The following is a 22476-nucleotide window of genomic DNA, read 5'->3' as shown; positions in this document are numbered from 1 at the left end:
AAAAAAAAAAAAAAAAAAAAGCACTTAAATATAACATTGGATAAAAAGGCTTAACATTTAAATATTGTCCCTTTTACATGCAAGTAGGAAGACAAATGGCTGGTATTCTTACTCCTTCAACACTCCCTTTTTTTTTTTTGAGACAAAGTCTCTCTCTGTCGCCCAGGCTAGAGTGGTGTCACCATCTTGGCTCACTGTAACCTCTGCCTCCCGGGTTCAAGTGATTCTCATGCCTCAGCATCCCAAGTAGCTGGGAGTACAGATGCCTGTCACCATGCCCACCTAACTTTTGTATTTTTAGCAGAGATGGGGTTTTGCCATGTTGGCCAGTCTGGTCTTGAACTCCTGACCACAAGTGATTCACCCACCCTGGCCTCCCAGAGTGCTGGTATTACAGGTGTGAGCCACTGTGCCTGGCCTCTTTCACCACTTCTGGTGAATTTATCAACCGGTATAATCAGGACATACTTGGTGCATCTTGATATCTGTACGGTTCTCATCAAAGCGCAAAATTCAGAATAAGATATTCAAGAAGTACTTCCAAGTACAAGCAAGTATTTATTAATTCAATAACCAGGGTCAAATTCTGGATTACCAACTAATTAATTTACCTAATTTACACTTTTTTTTTTTTTGAGATTAAGTTTCACTCTTCTTGCCCACGCTTGAGTGCAATGGTGTGATTGCTCACTACAACCTCCTTTCAGAGTTCAAGCAATTCTCCTGTCTCCGCTGGAATTCTCCTTCCAAGTAGCTGGGATTACAAGCATGCGCCACCACACCTGGCTTATTTTGTATAGTTTTTTAGTAAAGATGGGGTTTCATGTGGAATGTTTAGCAGCATCCCTGTTCTCTACACACTAGTTACCAAGTAGCATCCCCTTTTCTCTGCCGACACCCAAAAATGGCTATGGACATTAAAAAAATAAAAAAGAGGGAAGATCAAATGGGGTTTCATCATGTTTACCAGGCTGGTCTTGGATTCCTACCTCAGGTGATTAGCCTGCTGTGGCCTCCCAAAGTGCTGGGATTACAGGTGTAAGCCACTGTGCCCAGCCACCTAATTCAACTTTAAATTCCATTTAAAAACAACAACCAACCATTCCTCTGGTACATCTTCCAAAGTGATATTTAACTTCTACAGAGCTAAAGTGTTTGTTTTGAACAATTAAAAACAAAATAAGATATAAACCTTCAGTGGTCTTTTAAAAGAAACTCAAACCCTATCTTGGATACAATTATGAACAAAAATTGTAAAACATTATTACTGATGGTAACTAGTTATTCTTGGTGAAAGCTTTTGGTTCCTAGAGATGTTAGATAATAATTATATTAACTCTGCTCTCTCTTCCTTCTCTCCTAAAAGAGGATGGGCTTCGTTTATGGCTTCAAGGAAACTGTTCCCCATCAACATCACAAACCTAGCTGGACTAGTGCAAGAACCAGCAGAACAAATAAAATAGCAACCTCTCCCCCTCAACATTCTCTCCAAAGTCAACTACATTAGCTCTTCAGTCATCAAATTAACTGATAGAAGTCAGAGTTGAATATAGCAACAAAGCAGAACTTCCTAAATGTTTCTTCTTTCTCCCTTCTCCCTACTCCCCCCCACTCCTTTTTCCTATTTCTTCCCACTATTTTTTCATTTCCTTGGTCTTATCCAGCTTTACCAAGCATCCCTTCCATCTCATCTCCACTACAGGCCCTTCACAGGCCAAAGTATTTTCCTGGTTCAAATGTGAGCACAGAGCTTTGGGGGCATTAATTCAGCACCAGACTGAACAGGTCTATCAACATCTCTCACAGTGGTAATTAGAACTCCCTCATGGCCATCTGGACATCTCAATCCTATAAAAGGCAGTCAACCTCACCACCCACCCACATCTGATGTGCAGAGTATACAGATGTCCTCTTGGTCAGACATGCTGAAGTTGTACACCTTGATCCATGACAGTCAGCTACTCAACTCTCTTACAGATAACCAGTGGGTGCTAATCTTCATCAAAGAATATTATGATTTCTAATCTCCCATTCTTCCCACAGAATCCCCAAAGTGCACTAGTCATGCTTAACCAGAGTTTATGCTTTTGCTCACCTTCTTTCAGTTTAGAAATGAAGTACCTTCTCCCTATCACCAAACATGAATCTAATTTAGTTAAAAGGCTAAATCTGGTAACGTTTCCCATATTTGGGAAAGTCCTTCCAGCCTATCCTACTTTTTCAAAGGTCATTATTTTTTACTGTTCATTATTTTTTGTTATTGAGAAGCATTTTTTAAAAGATTCTTTTTTTTTTTCTTTTTCTAAGACAGATCTCTCTCTTTGTTGCCCAGGCTGGAGTGCAGTGGTGCTATCACAGCTCACTATAGTCTTGATCTCCTGAGCTCAAGCAATCTCCCACCTTTGCCCACAAAGTAGCTAGGACATGATCAAGGTGCATGTCACCATGATCAGCTACTATTTAAATTTTTTGTAGAGATGGGGGCCTTCCAATATATTGCCCAGGCTGGTCTCAAACTCAAGTGATTCTCCTGCCTCAGCCTCCCAGAGTGCTGGAATTACAAGCATGAGCCACTGTGCCTGGCCATATTTTATTTTTTTTATAGCAGTTTTAGGTTCACAGCAAAATCAAAAGGAAGGTACAGATATTTCCTATATATTATCCTCCCCCACATATGCACAACCTCCCTATCAACATAATGCACCACGGTTTTATTATTTGTTACAATCGATGAACAAATACTGATATACCATTATCATCAAAAGTCAATTGTTTACGTTAGGGTTCACTCTGTGTTGTACATTCCATGGGTTTGGACAAACGTATAATGACATGTATCTCCCATGATATTAATAGTATTATTCAGAATACTTTCACTGCCCTAAAAATCTGTATCCTGCCTATTCATCTCTCCCCAATCCCGACAATCACTAATCCTTTTGCTGTCTCCACAGTTTTCTTTTCCAAAATGTCATAGAGTTGGAATCCTACAGTATGTAGGCTTTTCAGATCAGCTTCTTTCACTCGGTAATATGCATTTAAGATTCTTCCATGTGCCTTGGTGGATCATTTCTTTTTAGTACTGAGTACTATTCCATTGTCAAGGTGTACCACAGTTTATTTGTCCACTCATCAACTGAAGGTCTTCATTGCATTCAGGTTTTGGTAATTATACATAAAGCTGCTATAAACATTTGTATGGAGGCTTTTGTGTGAATATAAGTTTTCGACATATTTGGGTAAATAAAAAGGAACGCAATTGCTGATGGTAGGGTAAGAGAATGTGGTTGTACACTTTTGCATTCCCACCAGCAGTGAGTGAATGAGAGTTCCTGTTGCTCCACATTCCTGACAGCATTTGGTGTTGCTGGTGTTTGGGATTATGGCCATCCTAATAGGTATGTAGTGAGTGAATGAGAGTTCCTGTTGCCACCAGCAGTGAGTGAATGAGAGTTCCTGTTGTTCCACATTCCTGCCAGCATTTGGTGTTGCTGGTGTTTGGGATTATGGCCATCTTAATACGTATGTAGTGGTATCCCATAGTTGTTTTAACTTGTAATGTCCTAAACACATATGATGGTGAATATCTTCTCATATGTTTTTATTTGCCATGCCATCTGTGCATCTTCTTTAGTGAGACATCTGTTCAGGTCTTTGGCCCACTTTTTAACTGGGTTGTTTTCTTAAGTTTTAGTGCTTTTATTTTGAATAGTAATTCTTTTTCAGGTGGGTCCTTTAAAAATATTTTCTCAGACCAAGTGCAGTGGCTCATGCCTATAATCCCAGCACTTTGGGAGGCCGAGGTGGGCAGACTGCCTGAGCTCAGAAGTTCTCGACCAGTCTGGGCAACACAGTGAAACCTCACCTCTACTAAAATACAAAAAATAACCTGGATGTGGCAGGGTATGCCTGTAGTCCCAGCTACTTGGGAGGCTGAGGCAGGAGAATTGCCTGAACCCGGGAGATGGAAGGTGCAGTGAGCCGAGACCACACTACTGCCCTCCAGCCTGGGTGACAGAGCGAGACTCCATCTCATTAAAAAAAAAATTCTCCCAGTATTTGGCTCATCTTGTCATTCTCTTAACAGTGTCTTTCACAGGGCAGAAATCTGTGAAGGGTGTAATGTCTATGTCCAGATGGATTTTTTTTGCATGTGGATGTCCAGTTGTTCCAGCACCAACTGTTGAAAAGATTATCATTTCTCCAGCATATTTCCTGTACTCCTTTATCAAAGATCAGTTGGCTAATTTTTGTTTTTTATTTATAGTACTTTGAGTTGCTGTTTTAAGTTGACTATGTTTCTGTGAGTCTGCTTCTAGACTATTCTGTTTGACTATACCGTTTTGATTACTGCAACCTTCTAATAAGCCTTGGTCAAATAACATCAGCCATCTGACTTTTTTCTTTTCCTTCATTATTGTATTAGCTATTTCTGGGTTTTCTACCTTTCCATGTAAACTTCAGAAGCAGTTTGTCAATACCCACAAAATAATGGGCAGAGATTCTGATTCAGATTATGTTGTATATTTAGTTGTTCTTTCACTTATTTCATTAGAGTTTTGCAATTTTCCTCATATAGATTTTTTTTACGTTTTTGTTACATTTATACCTACGTGTTTCACTGGAATGTTAACATAATGAAAATGTGTTTTTAATTTCAAACTCTGGTTGTTTGTTACTGGTATACAGGAATATGGCTAATGTTTGTATATTAACCTTGTATCCTACAGCTTTCTTATATTCATATATCAGTTTAGGAGATTTTTTTGCTGATTCATTTAGATTTTCTACATAGATGACCATGTCATCTGTTAACAAAGACAGTTTTGTTTCTTTCATCCCAATCTTTATACCTTTTATTTCCGTTTCTTATCTTACTGCATTAGTTAGGTCAATGGGTTTTTTCGTTTTTTTGTTTTTTTGAGACAGGCTTGTGTTGTCGCCCAGGCTGGAGTGCAATGGCATGGTCTTGGCTCACAGGATCTTCCGGGTTCAAGCTCCTGCCTCAGCCTCCCAAGTAGCTGGGATTACAGGCACCTGCCACCACGTCTGGCTAATTTTTTTGTATTTTTATTAGAAATGAAGTTTCACAATGTTGGCCAGGCTAATCTCGAACTCCTGACCTCAGGTGATCTGCCCACTTTAGTTTCCCAAAGAGCTGGGATTACAGGCATGAGTCACTGTGCACAGCCAAGGTCAATGTTGAAAAAAGAGACAACACCCATGCCTTGTCCCTAATCTTCAAGAGAAAGCATCTAGTTTCTCACCATTAAATATGATGTTAGCTGTAGGTTTTCTGCAGATATTCTTTATCAAGTTGAGGAGAGGTTCCCCTCTATTCATAGTTTGCTGAGAGATTTTTATAATAAATGGGTGCTGGATTTTATCAAATGCTGTTTCTACATCTATTGGTATGATCATATGAATTTTTTCTTTAGCCTCTTGATGTGAAGAGTTAACTGATTTTTTAATATTCAAAATAATCCCACATGGTCATGGCATATACTTTTTTTTTTTGAGACAGAGTCTCACTCTGTTGCCCAGGCTGGAGAGCAGTGGAGCAATCTAAGCTCACTGCAACCTCTGCCTCCCAGGTTCAAGCTATTCTCCTGCCTTAGCCTTCTGAGTAGCTGGGATTACAGGAGTACAGCATCATATCCAGTTAATTTTTGTATTTCCAGGAAAGACGAGGTTTTGCCATGTCATCTAGGCTGGACTTGAACTCCTGACCTCAAGTGATCCACCCGCCTTGGCCTCCTGAAGTGCTGAGATTACAGGCGTGAGCCATGGCACCCAGGCCTGCATATACTTCTTTTTACACTTTTTTTTTTGAGATAGAGCCTCGCTCTGTTGCTCAGGCTAGAGTGTAGTGGTGCGATCTTGACTCAACACAACCTCCACCTGCAAGGTTCAGATGATTCTCCTGCCTCAGCCTCCCAAGTAGCTGGGACTACAGGCACACACCACCGTGCCCAGCTAATTTTTTATTTTTAGTAGAATGAGGTTTCACTATGTTGGCCAGGCTGGTCTCGAACTCCTGACCTCAGGTGATCCGCCAGCCTCAGCCTCCCAAAGTGTTGAGATTACAGGTATGAGCCACTGCGCCTGACCTTTTTACACATTTTTGAAATTCAATCTGCTAATATTTTGTTGAGGATGTGTGCATCTAAGTTCATGAGAAATAGTTTTGTAGTTTTCCTGTAATCTTTATCAGGCTTGGGTATTAGGGTAATGGTGGCCTCACAGAAGGAGTTAGGAAGTATTCCATTTGTTTCTATCTTCTGAAGGAAATTGTGGAGAATTAGTATAGGCTAGGTGTGGTGGCTCACATCTGTAATCCCAGCACTTTGAGAGGCCAAGACAGGAAGACTGCTTGACCCAGGAGTTCAATACCAGCCTGGACAACATGGTAGAATGCCATCTCTACCAAAAGAAAACTAGCCAGGTGTGGTGACACATGCCTGTAGTCCCCAGTTACTTGGGAGGCTAAAGTGAGATCACTTGTGCCTGGGAGACAGAGGCTGCAGTGACCTGAGATCACTACACACCAGCCTGGGGGAAATCTGTGATCAGGAAATCTTCCTGAATCTGTGATTTGATGTCTGACATTAATTTGGAGAAATCTGCAGCCATATTGCCTCAAATATTGTTTCTGTTCCTTTCTCTACTCTCCTTCTGTGATTCCCATCATGCATATATGTATATATATCTGGGGGAAAGAGCAAAATTCTATTTAAAAAAAATATAAAAAGAGAATTAGTGTAATTCTTCATTAAATGTTTGGTAGAATTCACCAGAAAACTCATTTGGACCTGGTGCTTTCTGTTTTAGAAGTTTATTAATTATTGATCCAATTTTTTTTAACAGACAAAGGCCTATTCAAGTTGTCTATGTTTTCTTGAGTAAGCTTTGGCAAACTATATTTCAAGGAATTGTTCCATTATACCTAGGTTATCAAGTTTGTGAGCATAGGGTTGCTCATACTATTCCTTAATTATCCTGTGTTGGCCAGGCTGGTCTTGAACTCCTGAGCTCAAGTGATCCTTCTGCCTTGGCCTCCCAAAGTGCTGAGATTATAGGTGTGAGCCACCATGCTTATCAACATTTAAAATATTCACTCCACTCTCTTCTTGATTGCATGATTTCTGAGAAGAAGTCATGTGTAATTCTTACTGTTGCTTCTCTATAGGTCAGGTATTTTTTCCCTTTGGCTTCTTTCAAGATTTTTCTTATCTTTGATTGTCTGCAGTTTGAATATGATATGCTAGGTGTTGTTTTCTGGGCATTATCTTGCTTGGTGTTCTCTGAGCTTCCTGAATCTGTGATTTGATGTCTGACATTAATTTGGAGAAATCTGCAGCCATATTGCCTCAAATACTGTTTCTGTTCCTTTCTCTACTCTCCTTCTGTGATTCCCATCATGCATATATGTTACACCTTTTGTAGTTGTTCCACAGTTCATGGATGTAGCAGCCCTCCCTTTACTCATGGGGAAAAAGTTCCAAGACTCCCAGTGGATGCTGAAAGTGTGGCAAGTACTGAATCCTACACACACTATGTTTTCCATATACATACACATCTATGATAAATTTTGACTTATAAATTAGGCACAGTAACAGGTCAACAAAAACTAATAGAACAATTTCAACAATATGCTAGTATCACTACTCTTGCATTCTGGGGCCATGATTAAGTAAAATAGGGGTTACTTTGACACAAGCCCTGCAATATCCCAACAATCAATCTATAGCTACCAAGTGACTAAAAAGTGAATACCGCATACCCATGGATATGCTAGACAAAGGGATGATTCATATCCTAGGCAAGATGGAACGCCCCTCAGAATGGAATGCAATTTAAAACTTAAGAACTGTTTATTTCTGGAATTTTCCATCTGATATCTTTGGACTGTAGTTAACTATGGGTAACTGAAACCATGGAAAGTGAAACTGCAGATAGGGGTGATGGGGAGGCTACTATATTCTGGGTTTGTTTTTTTAGGCAATGAAGTCTCACTATGTTGCACAGGCTGGACTTGAACTCCTAGGCTCAAGGGATGTTCCTGCCTCAGCCTCCCAAGTAACTGGGACTACAGGCACTCACCACTGTCCCTGGCTTGTTCTGTTTCTATTCAGCCTTTTCTCTCTTTCTCAGTTTTGGAATTTCTATTGATATATCCACAAGCTCAGAGATTCTTTCCTCAGCTGTGTCCAGTCTACTAACAAGCTCATCAAAGTCATTCATTTCTGTTAATATTTATCTATAGCATTTTGATTCTTTCTTAGAATTTCCATTCCCCTGCTTACATTATCCATCTGTTCTTGCATGTTGTCTACTTTTTAACTTAGCATACTATTTATAGTTTTAAAAAAAAATCCTGGCCTAATAATTCCAATGTGCCTGCCAAAACTGATTCTGATGGTATTTAATTTCTCCAAACTGTGCTTCTTGCTTTTTAGTATGCCCTGCTGAAAGGCAGACATGATGTACTGGCTAAAAGAAACTGTAGTAAAGAAGCCAGTAGTAACATAATGGTAAGGTGTGATTACGTTTCAGTTTTTTGGTGAACCTATACTCCTGGACTATGAACTTCACCAGTGTTTCTCAGTCCCCCATCTTGCCCCCCCTGCCTTTTTATAAGAGAGGGACTAACTGTGCTGCCCCGGGTGGAGGGCAGTGGCACAATCTCAGTTCACCGCAACCTCCACTTTCTGGGTTCAAGCCATTCTCGTGCCTCAGACTTCCAAGTAGCAGGAATTACAGACGTGTGCCAGCACGCCCAGCTAATTTTTGTATTTTTTTGATAGAGATGGAGTTTCACCAAGTTGGCCAGGCTGGTTTCAAACTCCTGAACTCAAGTGATCTACCCACCTCAGCCTCCCAAAGTGCTGGGATTACAGGTGTGAGCCACCACGCCCGGCCTAATGCATTTTATTATTTGCTGACTATTTATATATCTTGCCCTATCCCAGCAAAAAGAAGTATCTACCCAGAGAGACAGGAATAATATTAGTGGTTGTCAGGGGCTGCAGGAAGGGAGGAATGGGGAGTGACTGCTTAATGGGTATGGGGTTTCCTTTTGGGGTGATAAAATACATTGGAATCAAACAGATAATGGTTGCACAACACCACAAATGTATTAAGTCCCACTAAACTGCATGCTGTCAAATGATTTATTATGTGGATTTTACCACAATTAGGAAAAAACAAATCATCCATAATAGTTTACAGTTTAGTTAACAGTAATCTAATAGAATGGTATGGAATTGTGTTTTTGAAAGCATTTAACGTTAAAGGAAGAAAGTTCTAAAACATTAGTGAATGGGAGAAAAAAGTAGGTCACATAAGGATACACAGCAGAATACCATATTTTAACAACAAAAAAGTTTTTGCTTTTAATGCATGGACTTTTGAAAACTATGTGGAAAAGAATACATTAATAGTGCTTAGGCCAAGCGCGATCACTCATGCCTGGAATCCCAGCACTTTAGGAGGCTGAAGGGGATGGATCATTTGAGGTCAGGAGTTTGAGACCAGCCTGACCAACACGGTGAAACCCTGTCTTTACTCAAAATACAAAAATTAGCCAAGTGTGTAGCCTGTAGTCCCAGCTACTTGGGAGGCTGAGGCAGGAACCTGAGAGGCGGAGGTTGCAGTGAGCTGAGATCGTACCACTGCACTCCAGCCTGGGCGACAGAGTGAGACTCCACTAAAAAAAAAAAGTGTCTATACTTGGATGGCAGAACAAATGTTTCCTTTTCTCTTTAGACTTTATTTTCTATAATAAATCATGTATTTCTTATCAAAAGAAATACATTTAAAAAAATGTAATCACAAGCAACTTATCAGTTTAGCAATGTGACTGATTTAAGTCTTCAACTAAGAGAACAAAACATATAATAAAGTAGTAAAACGAAATTCAAATCTTTCAATAATTATATTAAATGTGAATGGCCTAAACACACCAATTAGAAAACAAAGATTGTCAGAATGGAGGGGAAAAAAAAAGATCCAACTACATGCTATCTATAAGAAACTCCAAATAAAATGATATATGTAGGTTTAAAGTTAAAAGATGGAGAAAGACCTTGTAAACACTAGTCAAAAGAAAGTGAAAGTGACTATACTAGCATCAAAGTCGTCTTCAGAGCAAAGAAAATTATCAGGGAAGAAAAGAGATATTACACATTAATAAATGGGTAATTTACCTAAACGATAATCCTAATGTGTTACGCCTATAACAACAGAGCTTCAAAACACATGAATTAAAAACTAATAACTGAAAGGAGAAAAAATGCAACAACACAAATCCACAATTGTAGTCAGACTCTTCAACACTCTTTTCTCAGTAATAGAAAGAACTAATAAACAACAACAACAAAAATCAACAGATATAAATGAACCGAACAACAAAATCAACCAACCGGATCGAACTCACATTTATAGAACATTCAACCCAACAAATCAAAATACACATGCTTTTGAAGGACACACAGAATATTCACCAAGATAGACAATATGTCCTGGGTCATAAACACCTTAATAAATTAAGTCAGCCAGTGTGGTAGCTCATGTCTGTAATCCCAGAACTTTGGGAGGCCAATGTGGGAGGACTGCTTGAAGCCAGTAGGTTGAGACCAACCTGGGCAACAAAGTAATACCCTGTCTCTACAAAAAGTAAAAAACAAGACAGGCATGGTGGTGTGCACCTGTAGTTCCAGTTACTTGGGAAGCTTGGCAGAGTGAGACCCTGTCAAAAAGAAGAGAAGAGGCCAGGCGTGGTGGCTCACACCTGTAATCCCAGCACTTTGGGAGGCCAAGGTGGGCGGATCATGAGGTCAAAAGATCAAGACCATCCTGGCCATGGTGAAACCTCGTCTCTACTAAAAATACAAAATTAGGAGGCGGAGGCTGCAATGAGCCAAGATTGCATCACTGCACTTCAGCCTGGCAACAAAGCAAGACTCCATCTCAANAAAAAAAAAAAAAAAAAAAAAGAGAATAGATAGATATGCGAGAAGAGAAAAAAGAAGATGGGGAGAGGGAGAGGAGGAAAGGGAGAAAAGAACAGAAAGAAAAGAAAAGAGAGGGAAAAAAGGAAAAGATGGAGGGAGGGGAAGATGAAGGGAGCGAGGAAGGGGAAAAGGAGGGAGCAGGGGAGGAGGGAGGAGGAGGAGGAGGAGGAGGAGGGAAGGAATGAAATCATGCAAAGGATGTTCTCTGACCACAACGGAATTAAACTAGAAACTATTAACAAGGCTAGGAGCACATGCCTGTAATACCAGCACTTTGGGAGGCTGAGGCAAAAGGATCACTTGAGCCCAGGAGTTTGAGACCAGCCTAGACAAGGTAGCAAGCCTCCATCTCTACAGAGTAAAAGTAAAAAAATTAAAAATATATTTAAAAAAAGGAACCACTAAACAAGATAAAAATTCCCAAATGTTTGAAAATTAAAGACACTTCTGCATAATCTATAGGTCAAATAGTAAGTCTCAAGGGAAATTAGAAGATACTTTGAGCTGAATGAAAACAAAAATACATTACTGCATTCACTGCAGTGTCTAAAATTAAAAAAACAAACAAAAATACATTTCAAAAGTTGTGGGATTCAACTAAAACCAACACTTAGAGGAAAATTTATAGTATTAAACACCTATATATAAATGAAGGAAGGTCTCAAAGCAATGATCTCAGTATCTACCTTAAGAAACCAGAAAATAAATCAAGAAGGAATTAATAAAATTAAGAGCAGAAATCCATATAATTGAACCCAGAATAGAGAAAAATCAATAAAACCAAAAACTGATTCTTTGCAAAGACCAATTAAAATTGGGAAATCTATTAAAAGAAAGAAAAAGAGAAGAGACAAAATATCAAGAATGAAAGAAGGAATTATCATCAAACATAGATGTTAAAAGGATACTAAGATGATACTACAAACTCTATGAACATAAATTCAACAACTTAGATGAAAAGGACCAACTCCTTGAAATTTCCCAACATCACTCAAGACGAAATAGATTACCTGCATAGACCTATAACTATGAAAATAAATTGAACTAGTAATTGAAAACCTAAACACCTCCAGGTTCGAATGGTTTTACTGGAAAATTCCTTAGAAAAAGAATAATACCACTTCTATAAAACTTCTTACAGAAAAAAAAATGGCACAACATATCAGCCAGCATCCACAGAGCTGCACTGTCCAAAAGAGGAGGCCACTAGCCACATGTTGCTATTGAGTACTTGGAATGCAGCTAGAGTCATATGTTGAAATGATAATATCTTGGTTACATTCAGTTTAAAAAATGTATTACTAAACACTTTTTAAAGTCCTCAAATAAGGCTCAGGTCAGAAATAAAGTTTACTTTTGTAATCACTTCTGATTTCTGTATATATAAGAGAAATTATGAAAATAAAAAGTACTGAGCCAAAACCGAAGCCACCTTAGAATTAAACTGCTTTCAAGATCATGTCAAAACAAACTACAAGCAAAACTCTTAGAAATCTGGGCGGGCACAGTGGCTGGCATTCCACCTGTAATACCAGCACTCTGGGAGGCCACGGCAGGTGGATTGTATGAGTCCAGGAGTTTGAGACCACCCTGGACAACACGGCAAAACCCTGTCTGTACTAAAAATAAAAATCAGCTGGGTGCAATGGCGTGCACCTGTAATGCCAGCCACTAGAGAGGTTGAGGTGGGAGAATCACCTGAGCCCAGGAGGTCAAGGCAGGAAAAAAAAAAAAACTCTTAGAAATCTTTTTTTTTTTTTTGAAAAGGAGTTTCACTCTGTCACTCAGGGTAGAGTGCAATGGCATGATCTTGGCTCACTGCAACCTCTGCCTACTGGCCTCCTGGGTTCAAGGGGTTCTCTTGCCTCAGTCTCCTGAGTAGCTGGGATTAGAGGCACCTGCCATCATGCCTGGCTAATTTTTGTGTTTTTGCAGAGACTGGGTTTCACCATATTGGACAGGATGGTCTTAAACTCCTGACCTCTGCTGATCTGCCCGCCTCGGCCTCCCAAAGTGCTGGGATTATAGGCATGAGCCACTGCGCCAGGCCTAGAAATCTTAAGAGGAAACTGGAAGGACATTTGTTACTACAAAGCAAAATCCAGACTGGCCATAGTGGTTCACACCTGTAATCCCAGCACTTTGGGAGGCGAACAGGAAGAATCGCTTGAGGCCAGGAATTTAGAGACCAACCCTGGCAACACAATGAGATCCCCAACGCCACAAAAAAAGGTTTTAAAAATATTACCCAGGTATGCAGTCCCAGGAGACTGAGGCGGGAGGATTGCTTGAGCCCAGGAGTTCAAGGCTACAGTGAGCTAAGTCATGACACTGTCCAGCCTGAGTGATAGAGTGAGACGCTCTATTTCAAAACAAAAAACAAAAAAAAAAAACCCAGAGGCCAGCAGGTTCACAACATTTCTCATTGGGACTGAATGTCCAATGCTGACATTCCCTTTGTAAGTCAAGGAAACTGTAAACTCTTTAACAAGGAGAAAAAGGCAAAGCTAAAGAAAGTTTTTGTTGTTGTTGTTGTTTGTTTTTTCAAAAATGAAAATTACACAGAACAAACTAATTTCTAACTGAAAAATGTCCTTGCCATTTCAAGGTAAAACCCATTAGAGCATTATGAGGCTGGTGTCAAACCATCATTACAGGAACAGAATACAATTTGCTTTTCAATAAGAGATTATCCTCTTCAAAGATCCTCACCTTTAACTATAAGGCTAATGTGAGGTTTCAAAGAATGAAGTTATGACTACATTCTAAGCAGTAATTCAAGAATATAAACTGCATCAAAAACTAAGCAATTAGATAAAAGTTTAAAAGACCTATACATTGTTTAAGATGTCAGTCATCATTCTGTTAAAAAAAAAAAAAAGCACTACACATTAGTTTTATTGCATATAGTGATTATTTGAATAAAAGTCAATTAGGCTTACGTCCTTATTTAAAAGAAACATGTTCTACTCTGATCTAGGGGCAAGTGTACAAAACGAAACTTACTAAAAACTCCCAAACTTACTAAAAACCCAGAGGCCAGCAATTCAGTGAAACCTTCTTAAGAATTTCTTCCCTGAAATGGTTTCAGCATATATGCACATGTATTTTTTCTAAAGGGAAAACATACATATTTAATTTTTAAGTATTATTTTTTCCTTGTTTTTAACATATCTGAAATCAAGATGAATCATATAATTAATGTGTTCATTTAATATGGTAGTGGCTCTATCTCTCTCTCCTGCAAGGAAAGTAATCATTAAACTAAGGATGCATATTAAAACCACTGTCACTTCAGAATTAGGGAAGTGCAGTAAGTTCTATTTGCAAATGTTTTACTCTAATAGGGTCATATTCCCTAACTAAGTAAAACACTTTAACTAGATCGAGCCTAAGCTACAGTCCTTACTAATACATATATACAAAAAAGTTAAGGATCATATTAAGATACAAATCATGCTGATGTAATCGTTAAAATGGTCAACGGTTTACAACTATTTATTTTCCTTTTAACAGTAAGTATGCTAGTATTTTAATACAGAATTCCACTTGATTTTTAAAAATCTTTAAGGAAATATCACTACTCCCTTAAATTCAGAATTTCTGGAATCCAACATTTCCGATTAAAGATGCTCCTGTTTAATAGAAGGGCTCTGGCTACCCTAAGTAAAAAAGGTGCAGCTTTCAAATTATATTTTTGCCCTCTACCAAATCCTTTTCTATATATGTGTGTGGTGTGTTGAGGAGTAAGAAAATTAATTATAAAGTAAACATCATTAGCACTAACTAATTAGCACACATTAACACTACTCACAGCCAAGTAACAAGACAGTGAAAACATTTGATGCTTTACTGCCTGGACATGGAATATCTTAATTACTACACTTTACAAAAGGATCACTGCTTCAACCTATTTTTAAATTTTTCATGGCCCTTAGAAGGTTCAAGACCCACACATATGCATTTTAGAAGTTAATCTGAACAGTACAGCCATTTCACATTGCCGTTGTTATTGCTGAAACCGGGTCTCACTCTGTCAACCCAGGTTGGTGTGTAGTGGAGCAATCTTGGCTCACTGCAATCTCCGCCTTTCAGGCTCAAGCGGTCCTCCCACCTCAGATTCCCAAGTAGCTGAGATTACAGGTGCGTGCCACCATGCCTGGCTAATTTGTTGTATTTTTGGTACAGATGGAGTTTCACCATGTTGCCCAGGCTGGTCTTGGGCTCCTAGGCTCAGGCAATCCACCTGCCTCAGCCTCCCAAAGTGCTAGGATTATAGGCATAAGCCACCACGTCCAGCCTTTGACTCACACAGATCTGGAAATGACCACCAAACAATCACCACCACCTAGTGGCAGTGCAACCAATGGCAGGTTCCCTTCTTCAAAGGTGAAATAGCCTAACATATCATAACACAATATTTTAAAATTTCAGATCTCATTTACATTTTGAGATGTTCATTCTAAAACATTGTCCATGCAAGTCACAGCTTCAGGCTAGCACTTCTGTTATCAAAATGAAATTTGGCAGGGTGCTGTGGTTCATGCTTGTAATCCCAGCACTTTGGGAGGCCAAGGTGGGAGGATGGCTTGAGCCTAGGAATTCAAGACCAGCCTGGGCAACCTGACAAAACCCTATCTCTCAAAAACAAAAACAAAAAACCATGCCTGTGGTCCCAGCTACTTGGGAGGCTGAGACAGGAGGACTGCTTGAGCCCAGGAGGTCGCAGCTGTAGTGAGCCGTCATCACACCACTGCACTCCAGCCTGGGTGACAGAGCAAGACCCTCTCTCAAAAAAGAAAAAAAAAATCAAAAATGAAATCTTATTTCAAGGGCTACTCTTATTTCTGGTATTAGAGAATTCTAGAGCTCAGAATTGACAGAGTGAGCATCTTATGGAGGGTTTTCTAGAAGCAGATGAAGTCTTTTTGAGTTCAACATAAAACAATGTTCTAAAGGTGGGGTTAATAGGCAAAAGGGCAAGAAAACTGGGAGAAATGTCAGGCAGAAAAGCATGTAAGTAGAAGACGACATGGATTCTAGTATGAAGAAGTTTGTATGAAACCACAGCTTTTTTTGTAACATGATGTTAACTAAAACGTAAGTGAGAAATAATGAATTCTTTCCTTATTTCACATTACCTGATTAGGGAGGACATGCTATAAAATGGAGAAACTAAAGGAAGAACTTACAAAGCTTTTGGGAAATAAACAGTGTAGCTTAAACAAAGCACCCAAAAGTTTCCCAACATATAGACATATTGTGGTTTAGGACCTTCATAAGGGGAACTTCATTTCTAAACTCTGAGAAACCAAATGAATAATGCATAGGCTATTTACTCAATTTGTGAAATGTCCCTAGGGACCCATGTGAGGTATTTAACAAAAACTACTTGAAGTAGTGGAATACCCCACTAGTACAAGATAACCAGACTATCAACTTGACCTTAGCTTATTTCACAACTAGTACTCTTAGAGGAAACAAACCATCATGGTACAGGATAAATCTCTCTTTGGAATTCTGGAAGAAGGTACTCTGCTAGGAAGAGATGAAGCATATTATTACTGGTATCCAGGCTAAAAGAGGCACAATTACTCATGCTGCTTACTCTTTGCCCAGAGTCCAACATCCTATAGAACTGAGTATCTTCTAGCAGGCAGGAACTCTCTGGGGAAAACTGACACCCAACTACCTAAGAATAGCCCTGCCAATCTCAATTCCACCCCAATGCCCACTCACTCTGGAAGTGGAGAGAGGACTTAGGGATCATACACTCCACCCTCACTAAACTCTATCGAGTATTAATACCCTAGAACCAAAGTTTCCTTCTGAGCCCCAGAGAGTAGTGATAGCCAAAGTAATGACAAAGATAATAAAATTACTTTTGTTAATTTATAACTATAATTTGTAACTAATTTACCGCTTTTACTAGACCTTAAGCCTCCCTGGTCTTTAGTTTCCTCATTCATAAAATGCAGCTAATATTTCATAAGGTAACATATGTAAAAAGCCCAAAATAATACCTGACAAATAGTAAGTACTAGAATTTATTAGTACTTTCTACTATTAGCTAGTATTTGCTACTCAGATAAAAGCTAAGAAGCTAATTCTTTGGTGGGGTAGAGTGGAGAGGGGTATCAAAGTCAGGTAAAAAAAAGATAAAATGCTAGGGCTCAAAAATAAATCTGCCAAAATCAGATACTTATTAGTTTTGGACCAAGTGAGCTAGAAATTTGTGTGGTAGGGACAGTGTTTATTTTCAAGATAAATAGGTGAAGCTACAGCTCCTTAGTGGGAGGAGGCTGAAAGTCTTGTAATATGCACCACACAGTGAAGAACTGTCCACACAACATGCTGAAAAACTCAGAGAGCAATACCAAGCTGAAATGGGGTGGAGGAGACCTTTTACAGGAGACCTGTAAATGACTGCATAGAGCAAAAATTCTTTCTAAGAGGAAACATGAACTGAAACAGTCTATAAAAATAAAGGGAGTGGATTATTTCTAAAGAAGACCATCTAAAGATTACAGAAGCAACTACCCCGCCAAAACCAGAAACCTCCAAAAAGCAATCTTTTATTGTTAAAACACAAAGATGAGGTCCAGAGAAGTTATCTAATTTGTCCAAGTTTGTGCCCAGGCAACAGAGTCCTACAGTCTACACTCTTACCACTATATTACACTCAATAAGCTAGTAAGCAGAGTGAACCAATCATGGCTATTACAACAGTTCATTTTTTTCCATGTGCACATGGCTGTGGTTTTATACATAATCTATTCACTTTCTGTTAAGTCATGTAACATTTCTGATACTAGGAGATGTTTTACAACCAATAATAATTTAGATTCAATGAAATACTTCATAAAATGGAATTAAACTCTTCACTGGAGCAGATATAAGGTTGGCAAACTATACCCCACAAAGCTCCAGAGGTCATCCCAGGCGCAAAAGGGCAGGGAAAATTAGGCCAAGGAAGCCCCCAATTCAATAAAACATTTCATTTTTATCCTTTCCCATTTTACAGGGAGGCATTCATATATACTTCCATCAAGGAAAAGGTTCTATAGCTTAATAAAAATTCTTGAAAACTACAAAATCAGATGAATTATTAAAATCCCTTGAAGACGTTAGATTCCAAAAGTCCTGAGAAACAACTTATAGACTGTAAAACCAAGAAAAGGTTTTTAAGTTAAAATTAAGGGTTTTAAGTTAAAAATTTAAAGTTTTTACCCCAAAGCTAGTATACAAAGCATATTCAAAGAGTTCATGGTGAGTAAGCACAGAATTAAATTTTTTTAAAAAAGAAAAAGAAAAAATTCATGGAAAATGAGTATTATGAAAAAACTATGCATGGATCCCAAATTTTTTTTTTAGCATCGAAATAAACTCATACTAACTTGTTATAATAAATCTGAACAGCATCTAGTTTGAGGCACTAAGGACAAGACATCAGTTTAAAAAGAACCCCTATCAGAGCAATATGAATTTTGCTAAAATTGAAGCTAGGGCAAATATCCAATTCATAGTGAAGTTTGAATCCACTATGGAAGATCACCGATGCTTTACAAAAAGTTCATGGCGACAATGCCTCAAAGAAATCAGCAGTTTACAAATGGATCACCTGTTTTAAGAACGGACAAGATGACACTGAAGACGCCATAGCAGCGGAACATCCACATTAATTTTGGAGGAAAAAATTAATCTTGTCTATGCGCTGACTGAAGAACAGCCAACGATTAATAGCAGAAACAACAGTAACACCACAGACATCTCAACTGATTCGGCTTACACAGTTCTGAGTAAAAAATTAAAGTTGAGCAAACTTTCCAATCAATGGGTGCCAAAACTATTGAACCCAGATTAGCTGCAGACAAGAGCAGAGCTTTCAATGGAAATCTTAAGCAAGTGGGATCAAGATCCTGAAGTATTTCTCAAATAACTGTAACGGGAGATGAAACACGGCTTTACCAGTGGAATCTTAAAGGCAAAGCACAAAGCAATGGCTACCAAGAGGTGGAAGTGGGCCAGTCAACGCAAAAGTGGACCAGTCAAGAGCAAAGGTCACGGCAACGATTTTTTTGGATGCTCAGGGTATTTTGCTTGTCAACTTTCTAGGGGGCCAAAGAATGATAATAGTGTTTTGAGAGCTGGGCACAGTGGCTCACACCTGTAATCCCAACACTTTAGGAGACTGAGGCAGGAGGACCACTTGAGTCCAGGAATTGAGACCAACCTGGACAACATAGGGAGGTCCTGTCTCTACCAAAAAAAAAAAAAAAAAGCTAGGCATGATGGCACATGCCTGTAGTTTCAGCTAACTTGGGAGGCTGAGGCAAGAGGATTGCTTAAGCCCAGGACTTCAAGGCTGCAGTGAGCTATGATCATTCTACTGCATTCCAACCTGGGTGACCAGGCAAAAAAAAAAAAGAAGATAAAAAGAAAGAGAGAGCGAGAGGCCGGGCACAGTAGCTCATGTCTGTAATCCCAGCACTTTGGGAGGCCAAGGTGGACAGATCACCTGAGGTCAGGAGTTCGAGACCAGCCTGGCCAGTATGGTGAGACTCCCATCTCTACTAAAATACAAAAAAATTAGCCAGGCATGGTGGCGGGTGCCTGTGGTCCCAGCTACTCGGGAGGCTGAGGCAGGAGAATCGCTTGAACTTGGAGGCAGAGGTTGCAGTGAGCTGGGATCATCCCATTGCACTGCAGCTTGGGAGATAAGAGCAAGACTCCATTTCAAAAAAACAAAAAAAAAGTGTGCATGTATAGTAGTTTTGAGAAAGTTGGCCAAAGCTTTAGCAGAAAAAGCTCTTCTCTACTATGACAATGCTCCTGCTCATTCCTCTCATCAGACACAGGCAATTTTCTAACAGTTTCCATGGGAAATCATTAGGTATCCACCTTACAGTCCTGATTTGGTTCCTTCTACCTTCTTTTTGTTTCCTAGTCTTAAAGTCTTTACTGGACACCAAATTTTCTTCAGTTAATAATGTAAAAAACCCTGCATTTATATGTTTAAATTCCTAGGACCCTCAGTTCTTTGGGGATGGACTAAATAGCTGTTATCATCACTTACAAAAGTGTCTTGAACTTGATGAAGCTAACTTTGAGAAATAAAGTTTATCTTATTTTTTATCATATATATTTATACATATATAGCCTCTCTGTGTCGCCGTGGCTGGAGTTCAGTGGCGCGATCTCAGCTCATGCCAACCTCCCCCCCTCAGGTTCAAACAATTCTCCTGCCTCACCCTCTTGAGTAGCTGGGATTACAGGTGTGAGCCACCACACCCAGCTAATTTTTGTTTTTTTAGTAGAGATGGGGTTTCACTATGTTGGCCAGGCTGGTCTTAAACTCCTGATCTCAAGTGATCTTTCCGCCTCAGCCTCCCAAAGTGCTGGGATTACAGGCTTTGAGCCACTGTGCCTGCACCTTTACTTTTATCTTTTAATTCCATTTTTCCACGATATTTTGAAGTCCCCTCATATTTATACTCCACCTACTTTTGAATTTGTGAGGGCTGTTACGAGTATAAAATGTAATATGCCACAGAGTGATAATTATTTTAAATTTAACACTAAAAAACACACACATAAAACAAGACTAGATTTCTTAGCCACGGGGGAACACTGAGAAGTAGTATTTTTTCATCAAAGGGATTTTTTTTAAAGTCACATATATTGTATTCCTCTCCCCTTAAAAATGGTGACATTCATTTTTAAAATTTACTAAGTAGTCACTCTCCATTCTGCACTGAGCTCAACATTTTTGAGAGTTACAAAGATAAATCAGACATGTCACCTTCAGTTTTAAAGGTGACATGAAACATTTATCAAATTAAATGGGTAGAAAGAGGTAAAAGTGCCAAGAGAAGAAACAAGGGAGTGAGAGGTGAAGAGCTAATGTAAAGGAGCTCAGAATGGGAGAAACAACTTCCCACCGCAGGTCGAGGGGACTCTTAACAGACACTGCCTGAAAATGGGGTCCTACAGGGAAGGGACAAATAATCTCTCTGCATTCTGATATGTGATTATTCAATTATTAAACAGAGTTCACAATTTAGTAGGAGAAAAGGATCAGCAAAACAAGCACCTAATATACAATGTGTTAAATATAATAATAAGCACGTGCATAGTATTAATCAAGGAGGAGGGATACATTTTCTTAGGGTAGTGAGGAAAGCAGGCAAGAGGGGAGGAAGGAAGGAGGAAAGGTGACTCAGGCAGGGCCTTGAGGATGAGCAGCAGTTTGATGAAAGAAAAGGATATGTCAGGTAATGAGAGAAATGGGCAAGGGCTTGGAGAAGTGAAAGCACATGGCACCTTCGGGGACTGACCGTGGGGGAGTTAGGAGATGACTGAAGATGGGAGTGAAAATGAGGCCAGGGCAGGCCGTGAGCTTTATAACCCTTGCCAAGGAGTTTGGCTTCATTACAGTAGGTACAAAGGCTTTCGGCAAAGAATGATGTCACATAAGCACTATGAGACTCTTTCTAATATTAACATTTCTAAAGTTGCCACTGGCTCCAAAAACATATATGAGATCATTAATTCTAGGACATCTAGAAATAACTCCAAAGGTCCTACTGGCCTATAGGCCATGATTCCAGTTAAGAGCTCCCTGAGGGCAAGTACTATTTACTATTTATTTGTTTTTGATCTCCAGAGAACAGGATATAGTGGAACCAACAGGAATCTGTTTGTGATTAGGAATGACAGAACAAATGATGGCTCCTAGGTTTCTGACCTGATTATCTCAGTGGGTTGCCAACGAGAAGGATATAAGGTTAATTTTGTTCTGTTTTTTTTGAGACAGGTACTCACTCCATCATCCAGACTGGAGTGCAGTGGCATGATCATGGTTCACTGCAACCTCGACCTACTGGGCTCAAGCAATTCTCCCACATCAACCTCGCAAGTAGCTGCAACTACAGGCTCACACCACCATGCCTGGCTAATTTATTTTTATTTTTTGTAGAGACAGGATCTCCTTGTTTTGCCCAGGCTGATCTTGAGCCCCTTGAGTTCATGATCCTCTCACCTCAGCCTCCCAAAGTGCTGGGATTATAGGCATGTGCTACCATGCCCAAAAGTTACAAATTATGTTCAGGAGATGTTAAAAAATCTGCCATAAGGAATCAAAACATGGGTGTGGGGTTCTGAAAAGAGGCCACAGCTCTAGATATTAATTTGAGCATCACGGTGTATGGTATACTGGTGAAAGCTGAAGCCACATGGCTGGATGAGGTGACCAAGCATGAATGGGGTCCAACTGAGAATCTAGGAATTCCAGGGTAAAGTTGAGAATAAACAGAGACAGAGAAATAACATTCAGAGAAGAAAAAGGAAAACAGGAGAGGCGTCATATGACTCTAAGAGGTACATATTTCAAAAAACGTGTAGTATGGTGCCAAATGATCATTAAAAGGTCAACTGGTATGAAGACTGTAAAGAGGCTACT

The 22476-nt window shown here is 39.4% G+C and overlaps 1 protein-coding gene across 2 annotated transcripts in view; it reads right to left on the bottom strand.

The window, feature by feature from the left end:
- The window catches only part of ILRUN (inflammation and lipid regulator with UBA-like and NBR1-like domains), a 111065-nt gene that overhangs the window by 35348 nt on the left and 53241 nt on the right, over window positions 1–22476 (bottom strand). The window lies entirely within an intron of this gene.

The sequence above is a fragment of the Cebus imitator genome, unplaced genomic scaffold (assembly GCF_001604975.1).
Source record: "Cebus imitator isolate Cc_AM_T3 unplaced genomic scaffold, Cebus_imitator-1.0 Scaffold24, whole genome shotgun sequence".
In the NCBI taxonomy this organism is placed as follows: domain Eukaryota; kingdom Metazoa; phylum Chordata; class Mammalia; order Primates; family Cebidae; genus Cebus; species Cebus imitator.
This window is presented reverse-complemented; position numbering and strand designations above follow the sequence as displayed.